The 21,920-nt window shown below is 36.3% G+C and overlaps 1 protein-coding gene across 1 annotated transcript in view; it reads right to left on the reverse strand.

Annotated features, from left to right (window-relative positions):
- Positions 1 to 21,920, reverse strand: part of LOC113597689 (uncharacterized) — a 385,156-nt gene that overhangs the window by 101,777 nt on the left and 261,459 nt on the right. Inside the window, exon 3 of the transcript XR_008290045.1 lies at positions 15,368 to 15,578. The gene's annotated coding sequence lies outside the window, so the exon portion shown is untranslated. The remainder of the gene's footprint in view (positions 1 to 15,367; positions 15,579 to 21,920) is intronic.

Below are 21,920 nucleotides of genomic sequence, written 5' to 3' on the forward strand. Positions count from 1 at the left end.
CAGGACCTTTGCACTTGACATTCTTTCCTCTCTCAGGAACTATCTTCCCTAATATCTTCACATGACTCACTCTCTCACTTCATTTAGGTCTCTGCTCAAATATATCCTCTACATTGAGGTCTTCCCTGATCATTCTACCTTAAATGCCATCACCCATACTTCTATTCTAATGCACTGATTAATTTCCTTTTCATAACACCACTAGCATCAAAATACATATCCACTAATCAACTTTATTCTGTTTCCTGCTGCATATTCAGTATCCAGAACAGTGATTTAACCTAGTAAGGCCTCAGTAAATACTGTTGAATTTATTAATAACTTCCTGAACAACCTTGAGAAAGAGGACTATCTGATCTTGTCTGAAAAGGGTATCAGTCTATGGAGGAAAAGTGAATGAGAATGTCTATTTTCTTTAAATAGTAGATTCAAATCATAATGGGAAAGTCTAGGCATGAGCAAGGCTTTATTTACAAGGATCTTTGTAAATTAATTATAATATGTACACAACAAAATCTAGAATGCTTGGGCATTCCCAAGAATGCCCAAAATCAGAGAAATTTTTCTGATTCCTGCTTGATACAACTATCTGAATGTGCCTTGTGGATATGCCATTTCAAACTTAGTTCACAGGACATTATGTATTCCAAACAGTTTCTGATTTGGATTTTAAAACAGCATTTCTTTTTCCTAAGTGAAGGAAAGTTTTACCTAGTACTTGAAAATACAGAAGTTCTCACCAATAGGCCAGAAACTTTTTAAATAAAGATTCATCATATTGATTAACAGGACTGTTTAAAGATGTTTCATTCTTCTGAGTAGAGCCACTAGGAGTTTCTCTTCAATGTGCTGTTTGCTTTGCACCCCAGGAATTTTTTTCCCCACCAGACTAATTGAGGGTTTTTCAACTAAACTCCAATATTGGTGCTCCTTCTTCAATTCACAGGGGGGAAAGTTAGACTAATAAATGGGAATTTTTCAATCTTATAATTCCATCAATAAATTCTTCTCACACTGCTGGAAATGATAGCAAGTGATATTATTATTAAAGTGGCAGCAAATGCAGACTAGTGGAGTAATTCAGAAATGTTTTATTCGCCCATGTGATTGTGGTTATATATTTCAATCATAGGCCAAATTTACTTTGAATAAAACTGCTCCTAGTTCATAAGATTGAGTTATATATGTCAGAATTTCATGGTGTTTCTCAAAGAGCACTATGATTCTCAGATGCTTCACCATCTAAAACAGATTGGCAAACTTCCCTTACAGAGAAATAAACTAAAGTTTACCGAGAGTATGCTTTCTCTTCTTATTTAATTTTTTTAGTTTATGAATTGCTTATGACAACCACATTTTATAGATATGGAAACTGAGGGTTTAGAAGAATAGATTATCTGTTTCAAGTCACAAAGGTGTAAGGGATAGAGAATCCACTGTGCAAACACATATAGATAAAAATCTATGCTGAAATAGCAGCTACTTTGTGAGACTGGCTTATAGGTATCAGTACAATGCTGAAGTAGTATACTCAGCACTCTTTTCCTAAAATTAATATTTCAAAAATACAAAAAAGAAAATAATACAATGAATACCTGTGTATCAACTATCTAGTTTATGAAATAAAATATTATAAAAGGATGGAACTTCCTACATATTCCTTTTCCCATTTCCCCCACCCCAGAATTTAGGTTTACTATTCCTATAGATGCCTTTTGATTGTGATTGTTTTAAATTCTTAAATTCATTTTGGGACAATTGGCATATTTATGATCATTGAATCTTCTCCATAAACATGGTATTTCTCATCATTTCCTTGAGTTTTCTTTAGTCTTGTAATAACAGTTTCTACTTTTTCTCCATTAAGGCTGTATATATTTTTTGTTAGATCTATTAGTGGGTATCTTTTTAAACTGCTGTTGAAAATGGCACCTTTCAAAAATTACATTTTCTAATTTTTTTTTACTGATGAAATACAATAGATTTTCACATATTTAACTTTTTCCCGCTTTTTAATTTAAATTCCAGTTAGTTAACATTCAGTATAATATTAGTTTCAAGTGTAGAATTTAGTGATTCAACACTTACATACAAATCCTGGTGCTCATCACAAGAAGCACACCCCTTAATCCCCATCACCTATTTAACCCATCTCCTCCTTTTGGTAACTGTCAATTTGTTCTCTATAGTTAAGAGTCTGCTTATTGTCTTTCCTCTTTTTTTTTCCCCCATGTTTGTATGTTTTGATTCTTAAATTCCACATGATTTTCACATATTAATCTTATCTTTTGTTAATTTGTTGTATTTTCTTATAACTTCTAATAATTTTCTATAGTTTTTCTTGGATCTTCTCTATAGACAATTGCATATTCCATAGATAGTGTTAGTTGTATCTCTTGTTTTCTTTTTCTAATACATTTTATTCTAATTTTTTAATTCTTGTCTACCATACTGGACAGAATTTCCAGTGAATGTTGAAATGAAGTAAAACCAAAGGTATCCTTGCCTTGATCCTTATTTTTAAAATAAGGCTGCTATGATGTTTACTATGCAAGTTTTTTTTATAAACACTATTTTTTTTTTTTAGATAGATTGCAAGCACAAAGGGGGAGGGGCAGAGGGAGAAGGAGAGAATTTTAAACAGGCTACATACCCAGCCCAGAGCCCGACACAGGGCTTAATCTCACGACTGTGAGATCATGACCTGAGCTGAAATAAGAGTTGGATACTTAACCAACAGAGCCACCCAGGTACCCCCTAGATACTCTTAATCAGACTAAGTAATACTTTTGTATTGTTAGTCTGTAAGAGATTTCTAAGTCATAAACATATACTGAATTCTGTCAAATAATTCTTCTTCTATTGAGATAAAATACATTTTTGTCCTTTATTTGTTTATTGTATTGAATTACATGAATGAATTTTCCTAACAGTAAGCCAACCTTGTGAAACAGGATTTTAAAATGACACTATTTCAGTCTCAATGTTGGCTGAAGCCCAAAGACAATAAACAACACATTCCAATAGGAGGTGTGAGACCACCATGCTGGTCTTGTAAGGGAGGTAATTTCAAACTGGTTTTGTGACCTTAGCTGAACACCAACTCCCAAAACTGAAAGAAGCTGGAGAAGACAAGAAAAGGTTTGGAAATTAGGAGAGAAATTGGAAGAAAGCTGTAGGCATTCTGTGTATCTAAAGCTCTCTCAGTGAAAGGTCTTGGGAGAAGGGCTCACATTTACCTTAGGCCTAAGGAATGGAGCTTCATTGGAAGCACTTGAAGGTTTGATATGTGCCACCCAGATCCCAGGAGACACAGTATATTGGTTGTCAACTCTGCCTGAGAAATAGGAGGGACAGAAAGGTCTCAGAAAAGGCCATAAAAATATTCCATAATAAAACAAATTGTTTTCTTTAATGTTCATTTATTTATTTTGAGAGAGAGAGAGAGAGCATGAGTTGGGGGGGCAGAGAGAGAGAAGAGAGAGAATCCCAAGCAGGCTTCACACTGTCACCACAAGCTCACTACATTAAGGCTCAGTCCCACGAACCATGAGATCATGACCTGGACCAAAATCAAGAGTCAAATATTTAACCAACTGAGCCTCTCAGGCACCCCGAAAACAAGTTGGTTTTAAACATGAGCTAGATTCAGACAATGTTGATACTGCTTCATGGAAGTATTAATCAAGAAAAAACTTATATTTCTTCTTCTTCTCACCTATCCCCTCCTCTGGTGCAATTCCAGAGGGATCACAAAACCTCATAAGCAATATGGAGGAAAAGGGTTAGAAGTACTCTATGGAGAAAGTGAGAAGATACTGGTCACATCTCCTCCTTACTTCTGCTGCCTAGCCCACAGTAGGCCTAAGATGAAATGGAGGAAGATATAACTTTAAAGAAATATTGGAGCTTTAATTATGATTGATATTTTAATTAAACTGAGACTCTTCTGTGACAAAACATAACCAAAATGCTCAAATGTCATGGAACTGCCTGAGCTTTGATCACAACAAAAGAAGATCTAATCCCACAGAGTGGACTTAAGTGGCAATAGGGGAATCAAAGTTGTTTTCTGATTATACCCCATGAGTCCCACTTATTCAATTTACTAGTTACACTTTCTTTTTAATTCCAGTATAATTAGCATACAGTGTTATATTAGTTTCAGGTGTACAATATTGTGATTCAATAATTCTATACATTACTCAGTACTTATCACAGTGTACTCTTTAATCTCCACCACCTATTTCACCCATCCCCACACCCACCTCCCCTCTGGTAACCATTTGTTTGTTCTCTATGGTTAAGAGTCTCTTTTTTGGCTTGTCTAATTTTTTCTTTATTTGTTTTGTTCCTTAAATTCCACTTATGAGTGAAATCATACGGTCTTTCTCTAAACTAGTTACACTTTTGTGCTTGAGTTAATCCTAACTTGGTTGTATTGCATATTTTAAGACATTAAAATGCAAACATACTAAATGAAATCTTATTGGTAATATTTTTATAATTATTGGAATACTATTGATAATATTTTATTTAGGATCTTTTGTTTGTGTTAACTACTGAGATTAGCCAGAAATTTTCCTTTCTTAAAACGCCCATGTCTATTTTTATTATATTAGCCTCAATAAAATAATTGAGCATTTCTTCATTTTCTAATGACTTGGAAAATCTATAAATTAAAATTCTATGTCCCTTGAATATTTAGTAGAATTCCTCCATTAAATTAGTTTAACCTAGTGTTTTGTGCTCATGTAGAAGTGAATCTTTGGCAACTGACTCAGATTCTTTAGTGATTATGTTTATTCAAGTTCTCTGTTTAGTAAGTTTAAATGTTATATTTTTATAGGGAGTTGCTTGTTTTATCTAAGTTTTCAAGTTTATGATCATATAAGTTGATTATAGAATCTCACATTTTTAATTTCTGATGTATTTAAGTTCCAATGTTTTGTGTCATTCTTATTCATAATATTGTTTAATTGTACCTAACCTTTTTTTCATTTTTGATATTTTATTCAAATAAAGTTATAAGAAATGGATATAGAAAGATACCATATACTCTTCACCCAGTCTCCTCTAATGGCAACATCTTGCATAACTATGGTACCATATCACAACCACAATATTGATATTAATAGAATCTGGTTTATTTAGATTTTATTAGCTTTTCATGCACTCACTTGTGAATATATCTATATAGAGATATATATTTGTATTTATTCAGCTCACTGAAGTTTTATCACATGTGTAGATCCATGTGTGAAAGCCTTCACTCATGCACCATAAAGTATGAGGTTAGGGATAAATTTTTTTTTTTGTAAATTCTGTTTATCAATTTGAGGAGGTCCTCTCTATTACTAATTTGCTGAAAGGGTTTTGTTTTTTTTCATGTATGATTGTTGGATTTCTGCAAATGCTTTTTCTGCATCAACTGATATAATTTTTGTTCATTAGCTTAATGATATGGTGGATTACCTTGATTGATTTTCAGATATTAAACCAGCCTTTCATACCTGGACTATTTTTGATACCTCATATAAGTGGAATTATGCAGTATTTTTCCATCTGTGACTGGCTAATTGTACTTAGCACAGTGTCCTCAAGGTTCATTTATGTTATTGCACATAACAAGATTTTTTAAGCCTGTATGATATTCCTTTGTATGTATAAATCATATTTTCTGATTTCCTTCATCCATTGATGGATATTTAGGTTGTTTCCACATTATGGCTCTTTTGAATAATGCTATAATAACCACAGAGTACAAATATCTCTTCAAGATTCTGTTTTCAAATCTTTTGAATTCCTTTTGTGTGTGTGTGTGTGTGTATGTGTGCAGAATCCCCATAGTGTTTTCCATAAAACCTACATCATTTTTACATTCCCACCAATAATGTATTAGCATTCCAATCCCTCCACATCCTCACTAACATTTCTTATCTTCTATTTTTATTTTTTTTGTTTTTGAAAGTGGCCATCCTAATAGGTATGAGATGGTTTCTCATTGCATTTCCCTGAGGATTACTAATGTTGAGCAACTTTACATATAATTGTTATGGTTTCTATAGAGAAATGTCTAATCAAGTTCTTTGCCCATTTTTTTAAAAAAATGTTTATTAGTTTTTGAGAGAGAGAGCATTAGCAGAGGAAGGGCAGAGACAGGAATGGAGGATCTGAAGCAGACTGTGTGCTGACAGCAGCCAGCCCATGATGGGGCTCAAACTCATGAACTATGAAATCATGACCTGAGCTGAAGTTGGATGCACAACCAACAGAGTCACCTAGGCATCTTCTTTGCCCATTTTTTAATCAAGCTATTTGGAGTTCCTTTCCCTTCTTTTCTTTATCCTCCTTCCTTCTTTCCTTCCTTCTTCCTTCCTTCCTTCCTTCCTTCCTTCCTTCCTTCCTTCCTTCCTTCCATTGAGTTATAGGAATTCCTTATAGTTTTTGGATATTAGCGTCTTATCACATATTTGCATTATTTTCTCACATTCTATAGGTTGCCTTTTCATTCTGTTAGTTATTTCCTTTGTTGCAAAGAAATTTGGCCTCATGTAGCCCCACTTGTCTATTTACTCTTTTGTTGCCTATATTTTTGGTATCATATTCAAGAAATCATTGTTAAGACCAATTTCATGAATCTATCCCTTACGTTTCCTTATGGGTGTTTGACAATTTCAGTTTGAGGTCTTACAATCAAATCTTTAATCCATTTTGAGTTGGATTTTGTGTATGGTGTAAGATAAGGGTTCAATTTTATTCTTTTCCATGTGGTGATCCATTTTCTCCAACACCATTTGTTGAACAGACTATCCTTTCCTCATTACATAGTCTTTGTACCCTTGTCAAAGATCAGTTCATCATATGTATGTGGGTTTGTTTCTGGGCTCTCTATTCTGTTCCATTGGTCTGTTTGCCTGTGTGTTTTTTTGATGTTTGTTTATTTTGAGAGGGAGAGTGTGTGTGTGTGTTCATGCAGTGGGGGAGGTGAACAGAGAGAGGAGGACAGAGGATGTGAAGTGGGCTCTGCGCTGACAGTGTCGAGTCCGAGGTGGGGCTCAAACTCACAAACCATGGGATCATGATCTGAGCAGAAGTCAGACGCTCAACCAACTGAACTACCTAGGTGCCCCTGTATGTCTCTCTTTAGGCCAATACCATCTTGTTTGGATAACTGTAGCTTTGTAATATGTATGATATTGTATGTATTGTATGATATTGTATGTACCATAATGTATGATGTCTCCAACTTTGTTCTTCTTTCTCAAGATTGTTTTGGCTATTTGGTATCCTTTATGGTTCCATATTAATTTTAGGATTGTTTTCTCTATTTTTGTACAAAAACGCCACTGGTCATTTTATATAGATTGCATTGAATCTTTATTACCACTCTGGGTGGTATGGACATTTAACAATATTAAGTCTTCCAATCCATGAACACAAGATATCTTCCCATTTACTTGGGTTTTCTTTAATGTCTTTAAAAAATATTTTGTAGAAATACAAAACTGAGGTTTTCTGGAGAAGAAATTCTGTCTCAAGACTGGAACATCAATTCCTGCCTGAGTTTCCAGCTTACCAGCCTGCCCTATAGATTTCAGACTTGCCAGCTCCAACAATTGGATGAGCCAATCCCTACAAAGAAATCTCAAAAACCCTAATTTTCTCTTCCCTCATTTAACAATTCATGCCATCATCTTCCTAGTCTCATAAAACCATCTCTTCTTCATCATCACTGTTAGCAACTTATTTTTTATATAACTTTCCACGTATTAAAGACTGGCTGAGTCTTTACAAATCCCAGTGTCATCATGGATAACCCATCCAACAGCCTATCCTATACATTTCTTGACCCTTCAATTTTAGTGACTTCTATACTTCATATACACACACCCATGGTCATAACTTGAACTATTTGTATCCTCACTTCAAGGAATCTGGGTCATCATAGTAATCAACCCCAAAATTTTCAGTATTGTCAGATATGAATAGGATGGAGATATCTGGCACAATGCCAGAGTAAGCATGGGAGGGAGCAACTGCTACTTTTCAACTTATATCAAAGAAGTAGGTAAGTGTTTATACCTAAGGAGGGAATTCATACTGGGCAACTTGGAGACCCAATGTTTTGGGAGACAGAAAACATTTATTTTATTTTATTCTTCCTTTTCCATCTAAACGAGTTATTGCCTCTGTCTTCTCATTTCCAAAACTAATTATTTTCATGTAAATATATTTCCTATTCTTTTTTTCTAGAGGCTTTCCCTTTCATCTGATTGTAAATTTCTGAGTGGGACTCCTCTTTCTCCTTTCTGAAAGATCTGCAATTTATATGACATAGCACCCAATTCAACATCATAAAATTACAAATATCACAAAAATTGCACTGAAACTAGGGGGAAGTTCTTTTTTAAAAGAAAATGCAAGGTCATCAACCATTCTGGGAAATTGTGTTGAAATTCATACTTTCTTGTCGATTATATTTGACAAGAAGGGAAAGGAGAAAATAATTTGTTTGCTAAAAGGATAAGAAGAAGTAATGGGGCTTGGGGCTTGTGTTAAATCCTTAAGAAGAGAAAAAATAAAGAGACAGCACATTGCTTCTAAAAAGGGCCTAGGATAGTGAATAGTCAAAGGCAACTAGACAAGCTCAAACTCATTTTGCTTTAAGCAGAAACAAATAAAAGTAATCGCTTATCTTTTCCTCTTCATCCCCAGAGAGTTAGAGAACTTGCAAGGGTAACTAATTCCTCCCCTTTCTAAGAAGTAAAGTGAACATGTGTTTCTAGAAATTTCACAATGACTATTCTTCAGCACCACTTTCAGAAAGCTAAAATAAAAAACACAAGAAACAAGAAGAGTTATTGAGGATGTAGGGGAAAAAAAGGAACCCTCATGCACTGTTTGTAGGAATGCAAACTGGGAAGCAGCCACTGTAGAAAACAGTATGGAGTTCCTCAGAAAGTTAAAAATATAACTACCCTATGAGTCGGTGCTTGCAGAACTAGATATTTACCAAAAGAATACAAAAATACTAATTCAAAGAATACATGCACCCCAATGTTTACAGCACCATTCTCTACAACAGCTAAATTATGGAAATAATCCGTGTCTACTCATTGATGAAGGGATAAATAAGATTTTGGTGTGTGTGTGTGTGTGTGTGTGTGTGTGTGTGTATGTGTATATATACATGTACATATGTGTGTATGTATATATGTGTGTATGTATATGTGTATGTATGTATGTATGTGTGTATGTATATATATATGTATATGGGAATATTACCCATAAAAAAGAAAGAAACCTTGCTATTTGCAAAGACATGGATACACCTAGAGAGTATACTGTTAGGTGAAATAAGTTAGTTAGAGAAAGACAAATACCATATGATTTCACTCATGCGAAATTTAAAAAACAAAACAAACAAGGGGAATAAAGAGAGACAGAGAGGGAAACCAAGAAACAGACTCTTTTTTTTTGTAATTTTCATGTTTATTTATTTTTGAGAGAGAGAGAGAGACAGACAGACAGAGAGTGAGCAAGAGAGGGGCAGACAGAGAGGGAGACACAGAATCCAAAGCAGACTCCAGGCTTTTAGCTGTCAGCACAGAGCCCGACATGGGGCTCAAACCCACAAACCATGAGACCATGACCTGAGCCAAAGTCAGACGCTTAACGGACTGAGCCACCCAGGCTCTCAAAGAAACAGACTCTTAACTACAGAGAATAGAGTGAGGGTTACCAGAGGGGAGGTGGGTGGGGGGATGAGTGAAACAGGTGATGGGGAGTAAGGAGCGCACTTGAGATGAGTACTGGGTGATATTTGGGGAAGTGTTGAATCACTTTATATGTACAACCGAAACTAATATAACACTGTATGTTAACTGTACTGGAATTAAATTTAAATTAAAAAAATAAAAAAGCATATCAAGTGGATTATGATTTGGACACCAAGGAACTTAGCTCCTGAAATGGATCTATCATTCCTTGAATGTTCTAACTATACAAAACATTTTCTAATAATGCCCTGGATAAAAGAACCACACCACAGCTCTCTCATGAATACAGACTAGGACACTGCACATGCCTCCAAAGCATGTTTGCTTTAAAAGTAGAGTTCAGAAGAATTAAGTTTACTTGTCAATTTCTCCACCCCTTAGGAAATACCAAAATGCTAAGTTAACATGTTAAGCTAATCCCTTCTCAGGGTCATTTGCTGGGGGATGGATAATAATACAGTTTCCCAGGCTCTAAACTTTTAAGCTGCCTTTGATACCCTTCTCTCTTCAGCCTCTCCTCAACAAGTCCTTTTACTACTTCTTCCTTTACACCACCCCTTATAATCCTGCCCTTATTTTCCACGTTCACTGCCAGCACCCTGGCTCTGTAACACACTCTCTCAAATCTCTCTAGAAATGTTGTACTAATACCTCAGCAGCCATATTCCCACATTTATTCTTTAGTATTCCTTCCAATTTATTATTCCCACAGAACAGAAATTCACATTTCTAGAAGATATCATGGCAGTCCCACATTCATAAACATTTAATGACTTCCCTTTAAATACAAGGTAAAGTTCATACAAATTGCAAAATGGTTTCTTGGCTAACTTCAACAATTTACAAACAGCCTAATATTTCGATTTTCCTTAGCCATACCAGTTATTTTCAAAAGCAAAATAATTCTAATAATATTCTGCCAAAAAACTCTAATTCACACACAAATATTGGAATTTTCTGATTTTCCAATTTTAGGAAACTTAGAGAACTTTTAAAAAATATATGTTTCAAATCTCTCTTTATCAATCTGGCCCTAACACACTTCAATTTTTTTTCACCCGGCATTCCCTCAGTATAGTTTAAATGAGCTAACATATACACAGAGCTTAGAACTGTGCCTGACACACAGAAGTCCTATCCAAGTATTTACTGTAATTACTATATAGTTAGTAACGGGAAGCATGGAGTTTCTGGATGAAGACAGACTTAGGTTTTTGATTCTATGTCTGGACTCACTAGCTGGGTGATCATGGGTTAATCATTTAATCCTTATGGGCCTTGGTTTCTTCTTTTGCAAAATAGAGATAATAATGACTACCATGAAGAATTGTAGAATAAAAGATAATGAAGCCAAAATGCCTAGTATAGGACCTGGTACATAGCAAGCACTCCATAAGGGGAAGTTTTTACTATTATTATTCATTGCTGTACTTTGCTCTCTCCCTTACTTCTCTCTCTTCATTTGAACCCTATTCACCATTTCCTAAGAAACCAGACACAGAAGACTCATCCTTCTTTTTTCCCACTAACCATTTACCAGCACAGCTCATTTGGCTCATGCATGGCAAGCATATTCCATAGTAAGAACTTGATTCCAAATTTGGCAGATATCAAAGCCCTTTTTTCAAACAGCTTTACTGAGATATAATTCAAATGCTTTAAATTTATCCATGTGAAATATGCAATTCAATGGATTTTAACATAATCATAGTTGTCCATCCATCACCACAATCTTTAGAACATTTTCATTACCCCAAAAAGAAATCCCAGCCCCACCTTAGTCAACAAACCCCCAGATCCCCCACCCTCCAAAAAGCCTAGGCAACAACTAACCTACTTTCTGTCTCTATATATTTCCTTATTCTACATATTTCATATAAATGAAATCATATAATATATGATTTTCTGTGACTGGCTTCTTTCATTTAGTATAATGTCTTCAAGGTTTGTCCAAGTTTTGCCATATATTTATATTTCATTTCTATTCATTGCTAAATAATATTCCAGTGTGTGATTGTAACATATTTTAAATTGTGCTTCTCATTGCCGTGTGCTGCCTCTCAGAAGACACTCTCCAGACCCAAAAGATGTTACATGAATGCCTATACCAGGTGGTTGTCTAGTACATGTCATATATAAAGGTATTCAAATATTGCCACTCAGCAACACACATCTTCAGGTAAAACTCATCCACAGCCCACTAGTTTGCTGCCTACTCCAATAGGCATAAAAGGTAGTATAATAATATAATCATTAATTAATTTGAGCACTTATTGAATGCTTCATATCTTAGTTTGAGTTCCCCTAAGAATAGCCCTTGAGACAAGAATTTGAGTGAAAATGGTTTTCTTGGGAAGTGATCCCAGAAAATACAAATGGGGAATGAAGGATGGAAAGTGAACCAGGGAAGGGAAGACAGCTAATACAAGATATGTGTTTGAAGTGAGTGGCACTGTTGGCAACTATAGCTTACCTGCACTGAGTAACTCTAGGGGATAATGTAGAACAGGGAACTTAGAGTTATACCTACCAAAGGGGGAGAAAGCTGGAGTTTTAATCCATCAACTCCATCAATCAGCCATTAATTGTGGGCTCCTCCCAGAGAGTGCTAATTCTCTATTCTTTTGGCCTGTCAGGTAGTGTAGAGCTGAATGGGCTCTGAAGGCCAAAAGAAATCCCTTAAGCAAAAAGATGCAAAGTGCTCACAGTTGGAGGTCAGGCTTGTATGCTTGGAAGGGGTAAGGGCTGAGGGGATGTGGGGTGTGTGGACAGTATCTGCTGTACTTCCTATCTGGACTGCCATACAAAATGAAACAAATATAACAAATACTAATTGAGTTTCTCCTATGTGCCAGACAGTGTTCTGGGCACCAGGGATACAGCTGTGAACAAAAAAGGAAAATCTCTGCCCTCTGGTAATTTATATTCAGGTGATAGAGAAACAGCAAACAACATAAATAAATTACAGAATCTATTGGTAAAGGATGAGTACTAGGGTGGGGAGCAGGATAAGGAATCTGGGGAGTGGTCTCATAAATAAGGTGGTCACTGGAAAAGTGACATGTAGCAGAGCTCAAGGGTCTTGTTCCACCCTGTATGTTCCCCCTGAAAGATGCTTAAGGATAATCACCAAGTTTGAAGGTTTTTAATATCAATTCCAGATCCAACATTCCAGAGGAAGAGCTTTTGTTAGTACTCAAAGACTCTCAGCAATCTTGCCCTCTAAATAAGCTATGAGATGGAGACAGCTAGGAAAACACTAGTAAGGGAAAGGGGAAGCCTATTGTGGTGAGTTCTGAAGTTGGAAAGCAAATTCCCCACTCCCAATACCTGCCACCATCCCATGGAGCAAAATGGGCATGTTCACTGCAGCCTCCCAATGGGTACTGCGCTCATTTCCAAAGCTTTTCCTGGCACCAGCAGCAAGAACCCACTGAGAGAAAAAATGAGCAGGCACCTCCAAGAAAAGCCTCAGTTAATGGAGAAATTCTTACCACATTTAGAACCAAATAGGAAGGCAGCCTCTCTTCCTCTCTAAAGAACTCTTGCCAGCTAAGGTCATGGCAGGTTTCAAATGGTGTGTTTGCTCCTGGCCCTGGGGGAAACAGTGTCATGGCTGATATATCTACTGTGCTGTAATGTATAAATCTGTACAGTGAAACAAACTCCAGGGGGCTCTTGCCTCTAACACCTAATGCAAATTCTTTACCACTCTCTTTTGCCTTCTTTTTCAGTATCATCTCTTGCTGCTCCCCAAGGGGTTGTGGGGTTGGATATGGGAGATGCTGCTGACACACAAGACCATCAACTTTTGGAATATACCACCTCTGTAAAACCTTCCAAGATTATCCTACCGTCTTCCTCCTGGATCTTCTCACACACTTCTGGAGCAAAATCATTAGCCTCTCCCATTCTTGGAAAGATTCTTTATAATAATGTTTAGCATTTTTAGCTCATTGTGTTGAAATTAATTTTACACCTCTCTTATAGCAGCTAGACTGTGAATATTCCATCCTTATTATGGCAACCAGAACAGTCTATCCCCTTCCTTCTTACACCAACACTTACTTCTTTCTACCACAAGTCCTTTATTCTTTTGTCCTCTTCACTTCCACCTAACTTGAAAATGTTATGATCATTACTGCCTTATATTATGGCTCACAAGTGATAATTATTGACATTCCATCCTTCTGAATTTTGAACCGATTGATAAACAGATATAGGAATGTAATAGGGGTCAAAATACCAACTTCATTTCTACCAAAACTGCTGTAGGGGCCAATGGCAGTCTGCCCCAAAATATGGCATTTTGGCATACTGATTATTTTAAATATATGTTACTTAAGAGACAGCCCATGCAAACACAATCAGACCCGTGTACACCTGAAATTAGGAAAGAAATTTCCCATGTGAAAGGTACCACACCTGTACCAGGAGGTAAAGAGACATCCTTATCATCATCAGAGATGGGAAATTTAGAGCCAAAAAGTATGTATAAAAAAACCCTTGTTACTTTATACTAATTTACTAAGCCAGACCAATCATTTTTAGGTCTCAATTTCATTGTTGGGCCTCCATGCCCATGTGATAAAACTTTGAGTTATTTTCTCCTGTTAATCTGTCGCATATAAATTTAATTCTGAGTTCATTTGGAAGATATTGAGGGTAGAGAAAAATTTTTCCTTCCCTTTAGTTGGCATAGTCAGCAGGATGCTTGACACACTTGCCCTAGACAATGCTGCAACTAAGAGATTCTGGGACATCAGACATACAGTCAACAGAAGGAAAGATTTCCCACCAGGTCAGCCTGCTGTAATCTCTGCCTGCAGAATTATACGGAGCAAGAGTGGTGGGAATCTTGCTTTCTCTCTCTAAATTTAGATTAGCAGGAGAAGATAATGTGGAACTAGTTCCTTGGGCTTGGAGACTCTTGGTAAAAATTTGGTAGAGTAATTTTTGTTTTCTGACCCATTACTCCCAGAGATGGTCTTTGTTTTTCTTTTTCTCTGTCTTTTGTGTCATTTGTCATAAAAAGGAATTACCATAGGGCAGAATTCAGGTATAGGCTCTATAAGCCTGTTGTTCAAGCCAGACTCCAGACTGGTGAGTTCATAGTTCTCATCAGACCATTGTCTGTTTAGACAAACTTTGCTGTGGGATAATGCACACATGAGGTAAAGGCTATTGCTAAGGGACATCTTGGAAGCCAAAGCTACAAAACTGGTGGGCCTGGATGAAGCATTTAAAAGCTATTAGAGTGTTTGCCACCTAACGCAAAGAGTCCCATATTAGGATAAGTTGGCCACAGAACAGGTTAAATTGACACTAGGTCACCTGCCAACCTCAAGAAAACTTCTGTGCAACAAGGTACACTGTAAAGCAACACACCTCCCCATTCCTGAAGCACATCCCTTCTACATATTAGTGTGGCTCCAAGAGATGCAAGACAGCCTAAGCTGTTAATGTGCATATAAGAAAAACTGAATGAGGTTTTTCCTTTCATTTTGTTCTGTGTCCTAACAGCTTAGTTTTATGACTAGTGAGAACATTCTCTCTGGTCTCTGCTATTCAGAGTGTGCACTTACCAGGGTGTCCTTGGTGGCCAAATAGACTGGGGATCCAAGACACACAGTTACAGATAGCACATTCCTTGTCCAGCCATGCAAACTCTCAGGGGACTAAGTCGTAAGAGGCCTCAGCCCCCAAGGGGCCTTTGTTGTCTCAACCTTCATTGCTTATCAGTGCTGGAAAAAGTGCACTCCAGTAGCATGTGCCCAGTGTCACAGATGAGCAGGTCTGTAAAAGAAGGTATCTCATGATTTCATGCGAGACCAGAGACACTGTACTTACTATACTATCCTTACCACCTGTGCAAAAACGGTCTACACTTTCTTAGACTAATTTTGGGAAAGAACATTTGAATCATGGGGGCTCATTCTATGCCCTCTGTGGATGTCTCTTGCATCTCTGGTTAAAGCATTAAAAGGCTTATTGGTTTGAGTCACTATTAATAGGTACTATTCACAAATAGCCAACAATGGCCAGACAATGGATCCTTTAAATTGGCTATATTTGAAAAAAAATATTTTATAAAGATCTCTCAGTTGTCTTATTAGAATACTAGCTGGCCTTAGGGACTCCCTTTATAAGATAAAAGAATAAAATTAGACTTAAGACAGGGGAAACGGGGTAGCTCAGTCAGTTAAGCATCTGACTCTTGATTTCGACTCTGGTCATGATCTCACCATTCGTGAGATTGAGCCCCATGTTGGGCTATGCACTGACAGCGCGGAGGCTGCTTGGGATTCTCTCTCTGCCTTTTCTCTCTCTGTTTCTCTCAAAATAAAATAAATAAACTAAAAAATACATATTAGACTTAAGACAAATAAATGTCCACATCCACTGAAAATTCCCCTTCTTAAAATCCAGTTCCATCTGCCTGTTTTAACTTCCCTCTCCCTATAAGATTTGCAGAAAGCACTGTGGCCTAATCTTAAGGTTCAACATATCCAGGCTACTCTTGTAAATACTGAAAGCCAAAACTGAATTTAGCAAAAACACCTGAGACAGGCAGTATGGCTCAATTTGCTCTCTAATCAAGCTCTGGCAACTTCAGGCATTTCTATGCAATAACTTTCACAGATGTATCCAAACCCCACCGGCACTACAAAGAATTCATATCCCCTGAACAGCAGAGGATCTTTTAAATTATAAAGCCCTTTTTCCTCCACTTTCAAAAGATCTGACCAAATTTAGAGAATAATTGGAGATTAATTGCTATTCACAACCTCATTCACAGAGACCTAGACTAGCTGCTAAGGGGAGTTCTTCCAGCCCAAGATTATATTATGATTATTAGGCACTTTAGACTGCCCCCTGAAAAACCCCCTTCACAGAGGAAACATGATCAAAATTTCTCTTAGCCTCTCCTACATATGAACTGCAAAAGGTCAGTATTCAAAGAGTAATAGAAGCCAAGGTTGAATTGTGTACCCAGAAAGAAGGCTTTTGTTAAATTCATTATACAGATTTTACAAAGGCATAAATCTTCTGATTCCCATTTTAGTTAAAAATCTCCCTGACATAAAGAAACAAATTTAGTTGAAACTGTGGGTCAGTCCCTTGATATTCAGGCTGTAATCCAGTTTTGAGGGGGAATTAAAAACAACTGTCTTTGTCTTACAAGTATCTACAAAACTGGAGATGCAACTCTAAAATCAAGTCAAAGCCCACCACCCATCTTTATAAATCTTACCTATTACTCTCAAAATGTTTGTGGATATTATAAAAGATCAAAATACTGCAACACAACTGTCTTATATTTAGAAAAAAAATCCTTTCTTTCTTTCTCTGTTCCTTTAAAGTTACAAATCTTACCATATTGTTGAAGTGTAAACACAGCACTTAGTCCACTTGAGACTAAAGAAAAAAAGGGGGGGAGGGGGAAAATACAAACTGATTTTAAAAAATAGAAACTGCTGAAAGGGCTGTTAAGCCCAGACTCTAACATCTCTCTGATAACAGGCAGATATGTTCCAAATCTCCACCTTAGAGAAAACTTGGATACTTTCTCGGTAAACCCTTCTACCTCTCTTCTCTAGGACCTATGAACCGTTCTTTGAAGGCAAACTTTAAGGAAAAGTTTTTCATTAAAAAGAAGAAGAAGAAGAAGAAGAAGAAGGAGGAGGAGGAGGAGGAGGAGGAGAAGAAAAAGAAGAACCAGCAGCAGCAGCAGGCATTTGGAAATTGGGCCTATAATGTACTCTGCACAAATATTAATAAAATAAAAGCTATAAGAGTTTGCTTGCCTCTTGTTTGTATATTTGTATATGTGTCCATGTCTGCTGTAAATGTGAGATATTTTCTCTACCTCCAAATGCTAATGCAAAAATTAATTTGTAAAAAAGCTCTGTTTAGTTGGTTTGAAGACAAGCACTTGTAAGGATTGGGCATTCTAAAACTCACAGAAAGACAGAAACTAACCCAAATATTTTACAAGTTCATGTTATCTGGGAAAATATTCACTATTAAAGCTAATTTAAGGTTGTTGGTTTTAATTAAAATAGACATGTCTTTAAAGTTATTACATTAAAATTAAAATTTTTATTCTGCCTGTGTTTACTTAAAGTCAAATAAGTTATCTCTGTCACAAATTGTTTAAAATAGTAATAATAGCTTGAAAGGATGACTGACTTTGAGGTCTCTTGAAGTTTTTATGGGTAATCTAAGCATAATTTTTAAGAACAAATAAATAAATGTAAATAACATTAAAAGTTTTCAGATAAACTTTTAAAAGTTTCTCCAAAACATTTCTGGTAACCTAAAACCTTAAAATTTTGCTAAATTAAATGATAAATTGGGTTGAATTCATTAAATATTTAAGTCATTTCCCAAAAAGATAAAGTTATAAACACTGAGTGTTGAGAATTTTGTCTTTTGTCTTTTTATAAAGAAATGGTTAGCAAAACATGTTTTGTGTTTTAGTGGAAAATTGTACTATGAAGAAACACATGTTTCTAAATTATGAAATGTATTAATAAATTTGCCAATTTAAAAATTCTGGCATAACAGTTCACAGTTGCTTACTATTTAGTTTGGACACAAGAAAGTTAAGAATTAATTAAGAATTCTAATAAATGTAATTAAGACTCCTAGAGATAATAAGAGAAACAACTCTGAATACAAGGAAAGTAAGATAAGAAAACATTTTAGAAACAGAAATACATTTTTATTGGGGTACCTGGGTGGCTCAGTCAGTTAATTGCCTGACTTGATTTCAGCTCAGGTCATGATTTCATGGTTCATGTGTTTGAGCCCCTGAATCTGGCTCTGCACTGACAGTGCAGAGCCTACTTGGGATTTCTCTCTCTCCCTCTCTCTTTCTTTCTCTCTCTCTGCCCCTCCCTGGCTCATGCACATGCATGCTCTCTCTAAAAATAAATAAACTTAAAAAAAAAATACGGGCGCCTGGATGGCTCAGTCATCTGACTTCAGCTCAGGTCATGATATTGCAGTTCATGAGTTTGAGCAATATGTTGAGCTTTGTGCTGACAGCTCAGAGCCTGGAGCCTACTTTGGATTCTGTGCCTTCCTCTCTCTCTGCCCCTTCCCTGCTCTCTCTCAAAAAACAAACATTAAATAAATAAATAAATAAATTAATTAATTAAATACATTTTTGTTAAGGAAAAGAATTGCCCTAAAGTGAGGCTGGTTACTTAAAGATGAAAAATTTAGGATAAAATCTGAATGTAAAATATAGAGTTATAAAACATTCATAAAAAAAAACCTTAAAAAATTAATTTTACATATGGTTGCTAATGGCTAAGATTAGAATAAATTTTTTAAAATTAGTTTTAATATCAACAGCATACTGGTACAAAATTACAGTTTGTTTTTTCTCTGTTAAAAACCAAAGTTTTCTTAGATTCTAATTTCTTAATAAGAAATTGTAAACAAAGTTTTCTCTACCTTTAATGTAATCTGCCTAAAAAACAAAAATCCTATGTTTTCTCTTTATCAAAACATTCATTATTCAAGACAACTGAAACTTCTTAATACTAAAAGATCCAAGTTTTGTTCACAACTATGTAACCTTTTATATTTGCCTTTAAAAATCTTCTATTGTCACTTTGGTTAAATAGATAAATAGTGTTTCATAATGATCTGGGATTCAATTTAATCAAATGTCCAAACCTTTTAATATTTTTTTTACATATTTCCCCAAATGATATTCTAAAATGATATATTTTGACCACAATCTAACTGAAGTGCTCTAGAGACCTCCTGGAACATTTCAAAAATATTGTGAGAAATCAAGCTAATTAGGCTTATTTGTTATGTTAAACTACATGGGAAGCATCATCAAATAAGTGATACTAAACACTCTTAAATTATATTTGGGTAGATATATATTATTAAAATAAGTGTTCTACCTGGGGGCAGACAATATGAAAAACACCTGGGGCACACAGCAGCGAGATTATTCACTATTCTAGGAGTGCTTCCTAGAGAGGCAGCCTTCAGGGAGACATGCTCTGGAAACAAGGGAGCTGGCTAGTGCCATTTTCCTCCCCCACTCATCTGCTAAGCATAGAGCCACCTAAGGGAAGGAGCTCAGCACTGAAACTAGCAGTTTTACTTGGTTACACTAAGCCCCACCCCTTGGCACTCGGGCAGGACTGCCTTTCTCAGTCAAGTTTGCCTCAGTCCCAGCACAATGAGCCCCTCCCAAAGAAGACCAGCACAAAACCCTGTCCACATCATATCTCCTGACCAGAGTTCTTAAGGGCCTTAGTTCTGGTAGAGATGGTGACAGGTCTCATTTCAGAAGTAGACCAGAGCACACCTAATTAAAACTTGCCACATTCAGGCCAGGAACCAATCATTGCCCACAGCAGGCAAGGAGAGCCTCTGCAGACCACTGGACTGAAGGATAAAGCAGTCAAAATGCTATGGTAAAGCACATGCAGCACATGCTGGAGACACTCCCTGAAGTGTGAGGCTCTGGGCACTACTTGACCTCTTCTTCATAAGGCCATTACTTGCAGGAGCAGGAGACATAACTGGCTTTTCTAACACAGAGAAGGCAGACTTAGACAAATGGCAAGATGGAGGAATTTATCCCAAATGAAAGAACAAGATAAGACCAAAGCCAGATATCTAAGTGAAACAGATATAAGTAACATGCCTGCCAGAGAATTTAAAGCAACAATCCTAAGGATACTCATGGGGCTTGAGTAAAGAAGAAATCAGTGAATATAAACCACAATTTCTTTATCCATTCATCAGTTGATGGACATTTAGGCTCTTTCCATAATTTGGCTATTGTTGAGAGTGCTGCTATGAACATTGGGGTACAAGTGCCCCTATGCATCAGTACTCCTGTATCCCTTGGATAAATACACAATGGAATACTACGTGGCAATGAGAAAAAATGAAATATGGCCTTTTGTAGCAACGTGGATGGAACTGGAGAGTGTGATGCTAAGTGAAATAAGCCATACAGAGAAAGACAGATACCATATGGTTTCACTCTTATGTGGATCCTGAGAAACCTAACAGGAACCCACGGGGGAGGGGAAGGAAAAAAAAAAAAAGAGGTTAGAGTGGGAGAGAGCCAAAGCATAAGAGACTGTTAAAAACTGAGAACAAACTGAGGGTTGATGGGGGGTGGGAGGGAGGAGAGGGTGGGTGATGGGTATTGAGGAGGGCACCTTTTGGGATGAGCACTGGGTGTTGTATGGAAACCAATTTGACAATAAATTTCATATAAAAAAAAAAGAAGAAATCAGTGAGACCCTTACCACAGAGATGAAAGAGTTTAAAAAATCAATCAGAGATGAAGAATACAATAAACAAAATTGGAAACAGGTTTTATGCAATGAATAGCAGGCTGGAAGAAGCAGAGGAACAAATTAGTGACCTAGAAGGCAAGATAGTGGAAAATAATGAAGCTGAACAAAAGAGATAAAGAAGCATTGTGTAACAAGACACTAGACTTAGGGAACTCAGTGACTCCATCAAACATAATAACATTCGTATTATAGGAGTCCCAGAAGAGAGATAAAAGGGTGCACAAAATTTATTTCAAGAAATAATAGCATAAAACTTCCCTAATCTTAAGAAGGAAACATCTATCAAGATCCAGGTGGCACAGAGAAATCCCATCAAAACCAACAAAAGAAGGCCAATACCAAGACATATAATTACATTGAAAAATACAGTGATAAAGGAAAAATCTTAAAAGCAACAAGAAAAAAGAAGTCCTTAATTTACAAGGTTAAACCCCTAAGGCTAACTGGAGATTTCTCAACAGAAACTTGGCAAACCAGAAGGGAGTGGCGTGATATATTCAAAGTGCTGAATTGGAAAAATCTGCAGCCAAGTATATTCTATCCAGCAAGGCTATCATTCAGAATAGAAGGAGAGATAAAGAGTTTCTCAGACAAAAACAAAAGGAGTTCGTGACCACTAAACCAGTCTTATAAGAAATATTAAAGGGAACTTTTTGAATGCAAAGGCAAGACCAAAAGCAAGAAAGATAAGAAAGGATCAGAGAAAATCTCCAGAACAATGACAGAACAAGTAACAAAATGGCAATAAACATACATCTATCAATAATTACTTTGAATGCAAATG

Source organism: Acinonyx jubatus, chromosome X (genome assembly GCF_027475565.1).
Source record: "Acinonyx jubatus isolate Ajub_Pintada_27869175 chromosome X, VMU_Ajub_asm_v1.0, whole genome shotgun sequence".
Taxonomy (NCBI): domain Eukaryota; kingdom Metazoa; phylum Chordata; class Mammalia; order Carnivora; family Felidae; genus Acinonyx; species Acinonyx jubatus.